The 12006-nt window shown below is 32.3% G+C and overlaps 1 protein-coding gene across 1 annotated transcript in view; it reads right to left on the reverse strand.

The window, feature by feature from the left end:
- LRP1B (LDL receptor related protein 1B) overlaps positions 1-12006 on the reverse strand; it is a gene marked incomplete at its 3' end in the record, with an annotated part of 1731654 nt that overhangs the window by 624358 nt on the left and 1095290 nt on the right. The window lies entirely within an intron of this gene.

Raw genomic sequence — 12006 nt, forward strand, 5'->3', positions numbered from 1 at the left:
ATAAATATTCTTCCTTAGATGAAATGTTTAATATTTAGATGATATCCAACAGACATGAATTACATATTTTAAACAAAATATTAATGGGATTTTAGTTCAAGTGAGTAAACAAATGTAAATAGACTCTAAGCTATAATGAGATCTAATGTCACATTATCTCTTTTGGATCTATAATATGTTAATTCACGTTTCTAAATATCTCTTCTATAAACTTAAGAACATATTAATCAGCATTGCAAATTAAACCAGAAAAACTAGTTTGAAAACTTCAGAAACTTGGCAATATTTTATTGGTTGGAAAATTTTCCATATAACTTTTAAGATTCATTTTATGTTTTAAATTCTAAAAAAAAGGACCCAAATAAACCCATATATTATCTCCTAAAAGGTAACAAAATTTTAGAATAAAATAACCTTAAATCCAGCATATCTTAAATCCCTACCCACAGCGAATGTGTCATATACCATGCAATTAAGACTAAACAATTGCATCTCATTTCTTATTAAATTTTTACATTAGTCTCAGTTATATCATTTCTCTTGTTCACCTTGCAGTTCCACTTAGCTTAAAAAGCCACAAAGGCAAATTATATATAAGAAAAAAAAATTAGGATCTGGAAGAAGCAGGGGACAAATCTCCAAAATAAACTATTATATTAATGGAAGGGACATTTGGGGGTAAAGTTATGAATGTTTCACTTCTGTTCCTTCTCAAAGCTGTGTGTCTCAAATCGCTCAGCCTCTCTGGTTATAGAAGTCAGAAGCAGCAGCATCCAGAAATGTACAATAACCTGAAAGCATTTAGTGTTAAAAAAAAAAAAACTCAGCAATTTCCAGGATCATTACAACATTCTAGTAAAATATGTCTATTTTCAGAAAATTAAAAAAAAAAGTTAAAAAAAATCTTAGTTTTTTTTTCCTGCTTCATAATGCAATAGAGTGCAAAATATTTGAAAGGGTTCTATAAAATAATTAAATATAATGGTCCCTTATTTTTTACTAATGTAGGGATATGTTGTGTCTCTAATACCTTGGTGTCCTATCACCAGTCTCTGCAGTGATTGAGAAATTGTGTCAAATAGCATATACATTTCCCCCTAGAAACTGAACAAAAGCCATAAATTAAATGTGGTACCTCCATTTCCTTTCATGCTAGTGTTAACTTAAAAGTTGAGAACAGTTGATTGAATATTTCAGTTTGTTTCTGGGTATGTGTTCTGTTAAAATACCAATATGGATTCTCATATTGACAAAGATTTAAACATTGCATATAATCCTTCATTTCTTGACTTTGCATAAATACATTTAACTCTGGATATTCCCTGAGACAAAAACTGTAGGGCATTTGGAAGGATACCTGATTAACTCTGAAAGAGAGAAATTATGAACCAAAATATATACTTCAGCATGCTAAAATTACAGCAAGGCAAACATGCTGTATTTTATTTCAGTAGTTACTTCAACCTCATATAATGCTTAATATAGATTAATGGACTGTTAAAAAATCTTCTATTGTTACAGGTAGTATACTCAATTTATCTATTATATCTTTCACTTAAAATTTATTGCCATGTTATATGTATGCTATTATGTAAATGGTAACAATTTTCTCTCTCTCAAGGGTAATCATGGTTGGTATGTTACTTAAAATTATCCAGTATACAATCCTTAGAAGAATGTTTCTCAGTGATGTTGATTTAAGATGCAATGTCTATTCTTTCCAATCCCTAGCCTAGCATTTTCCTATTTATTCCTTCTCCTTGGCTGCAAAACAAATATTTTGAATTTATTATTGCTATCTCAGGATACAGTTACCATAGTCTTATTTGAGATTATGTAGTCCTAGCTTATATAGATAAATTTGACAGTCATGATTAAATATATAGAAAATGTACAGAGGGCTCAAGTTTAAATAAATGACAAGTAATAATATTAGGGTAGTCCTGAATTAGGAAACTGTTATTGGAAACTGTTGGAGGCAGCAATTTTCACACCATGTATCATTATTTATTGAGCAAGAGGTATAAGCTAATCTCAACTATTATATGTGTGTGTGTATAAACATACACGGACATATACATACACTCTTCACAACAGTTCTGCAGTTTTTATTGCTAACCCCAATTTGCAAAATAAAACAGCATAATTTGCCTGAGGATATATTGAATTACCAACAAGCATCAGAGTATAATTGGAATACTAATCTGACTGATTCCAAAACACATTATTTTTTCACTATAACTTGCTTAACATACTAATATCTTTTTTTAAATGATAACATGGAAAAATTGGGGGAAAGATGAAAAATTTAATTCTAAATCCTATGGTTTATGCTTTCCATTTAAAATGTAATTCTGCTTTGTTTACCCAATGTATATAATGAAATATAGAAAATAGTGAATTTTTAAATTAAAATAACAGATTATAGAGTGATGTTCTCTAAGAAAATACATAACTTTTCTACCTCCTGACACTCTTTTTGACTCCTGAAAATTGGCACTTATATATTGCAGATTTCAAAAGATGCATATATATATATACATATATATATATATATAATTTTGGAGAAAGACATAAGAGAACAGCATGCCAAACATGATATTCATTTTACTGCTAATATATAAATACCTCATTTTTAAGTTACATATAATGCCATGTATAAAGAACACAGGCTTTACAGTCAGAAAACCTGAGTTTTAATCCTGGTTTCATCACTAATTAAAGTGTGATCTTGGGCAGGTGCTTAATATCACTGAGCCCAGGTTTGCATTTTATAAAATTTGTGGAAAACTACTTCAAAAACATTTTCCTTTAAAACTCTCTAAGTGAAAACTTCTTGCCAGATAGAATTCTAGATATCTCTCAAAGGAATGAATGAATGAATGAATGAATGAATGAATGAATGAATAAAATGGTTGTAGGCACTGTGGCTACAATGTTCAGCACAGAGTGTTTATAATCTGGTTGGAAAAAATGGTAATAATTAAGCAAAAAATGGTAATAATTAAGCAAAAATGGTAATAATTAAGCAAATGGTAATAATTAAGCAAGTTATCTAATAATAATTAGATAAATCTTTTCTACATACTAGACATATAAACAGTAGAGATTTTGCTGTAATATAGAACAGAAACATGTAAACTAATCTTAGACATTAATTTCCTGAATGATAATACAGGCTGATATGAATGATATAGTCAGGTTAAATCAAAACAAAAATGGAAGGGGGAAAGTGCTTTTCAGATACTCCAGAAAGATTGTATTCCTAAAAGACCAGAAGTCAGAGTATGAGAAACTGAAAGAATTTCAGAATGGCTTCAATAGAACATAAGAGAAAATTACTAAAATTCTAGGAGTGACAAGTAGAATTGAGAGACAGATTTGGAAATGGTCACTACATAACAAAGTTTTGAAAGCCAAAAAGAACGCTGAGGAAGTATATGTAGAATGAGACTAAATAAAAATTTAGGAAAAGTGCTAAATTGTTCTGATAATATGGCAAATGATAAAATCTAGATAAATAACAATCCAATGTTTTAATACATAACTGTATGTGTAAGAAAATAATATACATTTTCAGGGTGTTTAAACATGAAAAAAAAAAGTTGCTAAACTACAACTAATCTTTGTGTGTGTGTGTGTGTGTGTGTAACCAATAAGGAAATCAATGCTGCTGAAATCTCTGAACAATTCATGTTTACTCCTGACAGAAAAATAAAGGACTACATTTCTGACATAACCATAAAGGCAGTTAGAATCATTGCCAAGTGGCTGGTCAGGCAGCAAATTACTTCTGGTACTGCAGTGCTCTACAATCAATGGAAAATCAAGATATTCTGAGGGTTGGACAGAAATAATGAAAACATTGGTTAACAGTTAACCAGAATGCAGAAAATGAATAATAAGCAATAGGGGCATGCTTATTAGCATTGAATACATCTTAGAATCATCTGTTTGAAATCTACCTACATATGAGCCTACATTATAATTCAAGGTGGTATAGGACATGATAGATTGCCAAGTATAGGGAGTTCAACTGTATGTATCTAAAAGGTATATTCAATCCTGAACCCTGGTATCTGTGAATGTGAAATTATTTTGAAATAGAGTCTTCACAGATGAAAGTAAGGGTGGGGAGATGAGAATACCCTATCTTAAGAGTGGGAACTAAATCCAATGGCTGATGTCCTTATAAGGAAAGGAGATGGAGATTTGGCAGAGACCCATGAAGAAGTTCTTATGAAGATGAAGAAAAGACACTGGAGTTATGCTGCCATATACACGTCTTGTCAGAAGCCACCAACAACAGGAAAGATTCTGCCTTAGCAATTTCAGAGGGAACACTGCTGAAACTTGATCTTGGACTTCCAGCCTCCAAAATTGTAAAGGAATAAATGTCTGTAATTTTAAGCCATTGCATTGTGGTAATTTGTACCAGAAATTCTAAAAAAATCTAGCTTGTAGGATATATTGAAATCAGAGTTTAAATTCTCTAGCCTCTAGACTACATTCTCTAGGATCACAGAAGGAACTTTCCTAAAAATACAGATTCCTGGAATCTATTATCTAAGACTTGCTAAATGGGAATATTTGAGGGAGAAATGCAGGTGTCTGAAAATCTTTATCAACTGCAAGCACCTCAGATGATTGATATCCTCAAGCAAGGAGTTGGGGAAATGCTGAATTATGTCAAGGAACTAAAATCTATTTTATTTTAATAAATTTATTTTATTTTAATAAAATAGATTTTAGTAAGTGCAAAAAATAAAAAAAAAATTCTTACACAACACCAAAAATTATAACTACAGTTAAAAGTTAAATGTGAAAGACAACCCACTGGAGAATAATTTGTTGCATATAAGAACACTAAGGACTATTGCATATTCAATACACAAATTTTCATAAATTTTAACAAATTTAAAGAAAGTTATAAACAATTTTTAAAGAAAAAAATACCCAGATAAAAATAAGCAAAGGCATGAAATACAATTCCAAGAAGAAATGCAAAATAACTAAAACATTCAATAGACATTTAATCTCACTAATAATAAAAAATTCAAATTAGCAATGCATACAATCCATTTACCTGTCACATTGGCAGTGATTTTAAATATTTATAGTACCAGTAATTTCTGCCTGTGGCTTTCAATATACACCACCTTGGTTTGCTTAACCTCCCACTTCCCTACAGACAGAGCCATATTAGTCAAGTATATAAAAGGGAAGGAATTTTAACCAAAGTCAAATGTAAAAGCATAGCACATAATTATAAAAATAACAAACAAATTAACGGAAGTTTACATAACATTTCTAAACAAAAGCACTATGAATATTTAAATAAAAATGAATGGGGCAAGAATAACAGAACAAATACATCTGGTATAAAAGCATAAATCTGCAGGAAACAGGGAAGAAATAGAACTTCTCAATTAATGTGCTTTCTATCATTTTAATAAAAATAATTATTGCCAGTTTGGACAGTAAAGAATAACAGATTTGAGAGGGAAAAAACGTGTAATATAAATCAAAGAAAGAGAAAATAGAGCACCTACTAAAAATGAATTTATCTTCATATTGAGAAATGTTATAAAATAAGTAATAAAACATCAAACATTTTTGATTTCAGAATATTAACAGCAATTTTGGAATGGAAGATTGGAAAGACAAAGTAAAATTGAAAAAGGTAAATGTCCCAATTCCAAAATGAATGAAAATTTCATAAAATAGAGGTTTTAAATATCTTTATAAAAAGATGCTAAAGGGTCTCCCTGGTGGTGCAAGGGGTTAAGTCTCAGGACTATGAAGCTTTCAGCAATCACTGTAGCACATTCCATCCCCCGGCTGGCTAGAGAGGTGACTCAGATGGCCCAGCAGACCTCTCCTGTCTCAACAGCTGCTCCCCTCAGTAGTGTATCTCAGTAGATCTACCTGATCTGTTCCCCACTCTGTCTCTGGTAAATCCTCTCAAGCCCCTCTGCACCTCTGGCCTGTACCTCAGTTTTTGTATGCATAAATAAAAATCTTTAAAAAAAGATGCAAAGCTATTTTCTCACATTTATAAAAAGATGTTTTCTTATAAATATAAGAACAATTCATCATAAAATAACTTCATTGTTTTGTAGATATTTTTTGCATACGTATATCAAAAAATACCATAAACACTATCCTTGTGTTTTCAGCAATGTTCTTGAGAAGTCTTATAATAAATGAATGTATAATACATGCAAGATGGCAGAAAATTTAATTCAATAAATACAGTATTGTATAAATAGTATAAATACAATACTATATTTATTGAATAAGTTTCCCCAGAAGGATATTTGCAACTGCCTGCTGAAAGGTACATGCCTTTGTTACCAGATATGGTTACAGCTTTAAAAGTTTTGCTTACCAAATTCTTAAATTATACAAAGCACCAGACATTACAAGTATTATGGATTTAAAGGTGCAAATTTTCTGGGGTGTTATAGGAGGATGGAAGTGTAAGAGTGACAGTAAGAAGTGCAAAAGAACTTGCTAGTAGACAAATTCTAGAATATGAGGATAAAAAGAATCAGAAAATCACCAAAATAAAACTTCAAAAACTTTGAAATGCAAACATTGGGTGCACCCACAGGATGTGACTTACTGTATACGAAAAACTTAGATATTTTAATTGACTGAGAATACATGCCAGTTACATGTTAAGATTGCCATTTAAGATTGCTAACAGAATCCTATAATCTGAATTATTAAAGGTAATAAATCCACTGTAATCTGTTGCAAAAATGACACACATGGGATACTATGTTCTCTTTAATTCTAGGTCATGAATTTTTTTTTAATTGTGGTGAAATCATCAAATTTACCACTTTGAAGTATATAGTTCAGTATTGTTAACTATATTCATTTTGTTGTGCAACAGCTCTCTAGAATTTTCATGTTTCAAAGCTGAAACTTTATATCCCTTGAATATCAATGTCCCATTTGAGACCATTAATTTTACAAAGGTCATTAAAAATCCAAGTTTATGCATAATAGAGCAATTGGTAGGAAAGATTCTGCATACATATCATGTAAGGAATAACTGAAGGAAGTGGTGTGTTTAACTTGTGAAAGAAAGAGAAGGGTTAGGTGGGAGTAATGATGGTCTTGCTTATCTAAAATGCCATCCTGTGGACTAGTATAGATTCAGACTTTGTTGCTTCAGAGGAAGAACAAGTGTAAGTGGGTAGACCATTTTAGGAAAGCAGGAGGAAGAAAAAATAGTCTGAAAACTGATTAGTGCTCAACAGCAAAAACTACCTTGGAGAATGACAATTTTTGGTTTCCAAAATTATTCAAATAAGGCGTGAGTAGGCCTCTCTGTGGGCAGTTTTAGACATTTTATATAGATGAGTCAAATGAGATACCATCTACCGTCACCTACCAAACTCTGTGATTCTCAGGAATAGACAACTAGGGGAGAACAAGTCTGAGTTCCAATGCTGGTCACATCTCCAAGCTCATTCTGCATCTTTGGACACACAACTTTCAATGCTCCAATTTCCTGGTTTATAATGTAGGCAGCTAAAATGGGTGTTTTTTGGTATTATTTCAAACTGTCTATGCAATTAATAAATGTGCATGTGTATGTATGTGTGTTTGTGAATGGTTAGACTACTTTGACAGGAGATAGGAAGATAGAAAAGGATGGTTGAAGAAGCAGACAGAGAGAGATTAGTAAGTATACAAATACATATAAGAACAGGTTGGCTTATTTGTTTGTTTTATTTATCATGGTGCTGGGCCACAGAGAGCAAGGAGACCCTAAGAACTCCCAACTACTTGAAACCATTACTTATGATAGAAGCATACTCTTGAAGTCAACCTCATGCAGAAACCAGTGGACCAACCTAATGGAGAAACTAGAAAATTCAAGATACCATGCACTTCATTAATAGAAAAGTGTAGGTATATAATAAAAGAGAACTGCAGAAGGTAGACTGATCATATTATCATGTATCTAGAGAAGTAGTGGTGGCAGATCCAAGAGATGGGTTATCAGGAAAGCAATATGCTCACATTTGAGAGAGCAAAAGTAAAAAGCAGTAAGGTTGTACCTAACAAAAGAAAGCAAAGCTTTTTTTTTTAGCAAGTTTACTTTATTTTATTTTTTATATTCCCCATACAATTACAACCCCCTTATTTTGACCCCAAGCCCTCCTTTCCCCGCCCGCCACCCGCCATAGAATGTCTCTGGTTCATAGTTGTTTGTCAATTTTGATATTTTCTTTCTTATAGTTATTCTTTTTCCTGGTCCCTTATTTAAGTTTTCTAGATTCCAGCTATGTGTGAGACCATCCGGTATTTTTCTTTTTTCTTTCTGGCTTATTTCGCTGAGCATGATCCCTTCCAGCTCCATCCATGTTGCTGCAAATTGCATGTGTTTATCTTTTTTGAATGCTGAGTAATATTCCATGGTGTATATGTACAACATCTTCTTGATCCAGTCATTTATTTTTAGGCATTTGGATTGTTTCCAAAGAGAAAGCAAAGCTTTTGTGTGGGTGTGATTGATTTGTAAGGAAGTAAGAGGGTAGCCACCAAGCAAAGTGATTCTAGCAATTTAACACTATAAGATATAGCATCTACGATGGCATTGATGTGGACTGTACGATGAAAGAATTTTAGATGTGAGGGCACTCTGACAAAGGGGACAGCAAGAATGGAGAAAAGAGAGGAAGTTTGGGGAATTCTGAAAAGGACTGAGACCTTAGGTCAGGTCTTCCTGAGGATGTCACAGAAGAGCCTCTCAAGAGAGCTGCATTTGTCATGTGTCAGAGAGCTGTGATATTCAGAGAAGCAGAGAGAAGATTACCACGAGACCTACTTAAAAAGCTGTTACCAATTTCCTCCATCTGTCCCCTCTGCCTGAATTGTTAAGGTTAGAAGAGAACTGAGAATTAGAGAGTAAAATACAACACATTCTTCTCTCATCCAAGTTCCTTGAACGTCAGATCCAGCAGGCAATGACGAAGAAGAAAGCTTTGACTAAGACATAATACTAGAGTTTCAAAATGAGTTGGATCAATTTATAGAACCTTGACGTAACCAGAATCATTGTGTCTGCCAAGATGTTATTAAGGAGTGGCAAGGCAATTGAAAGCAGTGCTAGGCAGTCATCATATTTCATGTCAATACTCTGCTAGGTTAATAACCTTTAATAAACTTGTTATACACATATGCAGTTTTTTCTTAAGAAAAAAATATTATATTTCATCAGGAGCTTTGGTTTTCTATTAATCTAAAAAGTTAAAAATATCTTCAATTTAACTGGGAGATTCTTTTTGGTAGTTTATTCACTTTCTCTTCTATCTGTGTTTGATACTTGTCAATTCACTCTTTGACACTTTTTGTTTTTTGACTATATGGGGTGAAATTACAAGTTTAGTTACAAGTGCATGAGAGAGAATTCTATCTTCATAGATTTCAAAGATTAACATTAATTAAGTGGAGCAATATTAACACTGCAAATGTTAGTGGATTTTTATTTATACCCTATTGAATTTTATTTTAATCTGTTAACAACTATAGGTATCTTTTGAAGTAAAGCCCTTTGAACAAATGATAAATTACAAAATTACATGAAATATATTTTTTAACATAATCTATGCTGTGATACTTGAAAGTACAACCCCAAAGACTACTGGAGTTTAAGTAAATAACTAATCTGTTTTCATCCAAGGAACAAAATCCAAATTATTTAAAATATTTGTATATTCAATGCTGTAATTTAGAGATGGGGAGAACATTTATCTGAATAATTGTTTCCATCTTAAATTAGTTTCACATAGATAACCACTTGATGTCAATAAGTGTCTGTTAAGATAAAACCATGTATAAATGGCGGTTCCCTTTAGTAATTGGTTCCTAAACTGGTCTCTGAACAAGTATGTGAAGATCAATATAAATTGGAAATTTGTAAGAAATTGCATATTCTTGGGTAAGAATGTTGGATTAGAGACCCTGAGACTATGGACCAGTATTCTTTTAAACAAATCCTTCAGTAGATTCTGATATATGTTCAAGTTTGAGAACTGCCACCTTAAATTAATAGTCCTCAGACTGAGTATATTTTTATACTACTTGAAGAGCACTAAAAATACTGATTCTTGACCTGATGGGGGGGTATCCAAATATTACCTCAATTAAAACTAATTAAAAATAATTGCTGATTCTTGGACCCCACTCCCAGAGATTCATATGTAATTGATCTGGAGTAAAATATGTACAAATAAATTTAAAGTCTCACATGTGATTCTTCTGCTAACAACTAATGTTGAGAAAAAATACTAATTCTTATTTTTGAAATTAGATTGACAATTCTAAATGAGATTTAAAAGTGTAGACTTTTAACACAGTCTTCACAATTTTAATACACTCTTATTTGTGGCTCAATTTACAAATTCTTTCAACAAGTGAAAACTACTATAAAAGTTAAATTTGTTTAAAGATTAAGAATCCACAAGGGCTTTCCCAATTATGTAAGTGTTTGCCCAAATGTAATCTCAACCTAAAATGTGCAATTAACTTGCTGTAAATTCAAATGCAAGTAAAATGAATTAGTTTTGTAAATAGGTATTAGCAAGTTCCACTGAAAATTTGACCCACAGTTACAGTAACTTCAGCTCCAAATTACCATAGCAGATATTTATAATCATGCTTTTCATATTTCTGAATATAAAATTTAATACAGTTTTCAATGTAAAACTGCAGTTATTAAACACTACAGAAGTTGTTAATGCTGCTGAAGTGTAACTAAATTGATAGCAGATTATTTCAGTGGATTAAACCTATGGAAACTTGGTCAGTTACAATGGGAAAAGTGAAATATGACCAATTCAAATTTGTTATAGTTCAAAATCAAAGTATCTGGCATCTACATTTTACAATGTGTTCCTAACTAGAGGAGTACTAGAGACATATTGTCCCAGCTTGCAAGAGCTCATTTACAAATATTCAGGGATTTTACAAATAGGTTATCAAGTACACAGTCATTACTAAAAAAAAAAAATACAATTTGGTATGTAATATTTAAGACAAAGGTAACTAAACATCAAGGTTCTTAATGTCCTAATTATTTTGTTCTTGAAGTTATATACACCTATTGTATCTTTATCATGGAAATTTTGTATGTGTATTTTTTGTCCACTCTGCATTCCCAGTGAACTTGGTAACTCAATATGCACCACGGTGGAAATTTTTACACAACAAAAAGAAGCAAATGCTAGACCAGATATCCTCCTCATCAGGAGATGTTAAAAGATTTAACACAGAGAGATGGATAAAACTCACTACAGGTATTCGTGGATATATAAAATGGCATTATCTGACCAAATTGTACAATCTGCCCATGGCCCACAAAGTCAACCTGAAATGGTGAGTTTTAGTTTCATGCAAATGTGATTCATTGACAGGTCCTGATACTAATTAAGCTTGTGATCTCAAGCAAGTTGTTAGCTATCTCTAAATTGCATTCCCCTTCTCTGTAAAATGTGGAGGGTAATATTTTCTCATATATTTGTTGTAAAAATTCATTAAGGGGGGGACCTCGCCTGGTGCCACAGCGGTTGAACGCTGGGCTGCAAAGTTGCGCGCAGCCTCTGCAGCGCCAGTTTGATCCCCGGCCGCCAGGAAGGGTCCCACATGGCGTGACAGACCTCTCCTGCTGCCCACTGCTCCCATCAGCAGTGTATTTCATCGGTCTGCCTGTTCTGTTCCCCACTCTGACTCTGGTGAATTCTCTCACCCTCCAGCGCTTCTGACTGTACCCAGTGCTTGTATAAATAAATAAATAAATATTTAAAAAAAAAATTCATTAAGGGAATATGCACGTGAATCCTCTCCAGTCTTTCTTTTCCTCATGAAATGTATGTAAGTTTGCTGGTATGATTATTTTTATTATTATTGAAATTTATTTTTTTTGTTCCTCGCTATAATTCAAATAAATTATAACTAAAATAAATGAAAGGTCTTATTGTAAAG

This window comes from Talpa europaea, assembly GCF_964194135.1.
Source record: "Talpa europaea genome assembly, chromosome: 1".
NCBI lineage: Eukaryota > Metazoa > Chordata > Mammalia > Eulipotyphla > Talpidae > Talpa > Talpa europaea.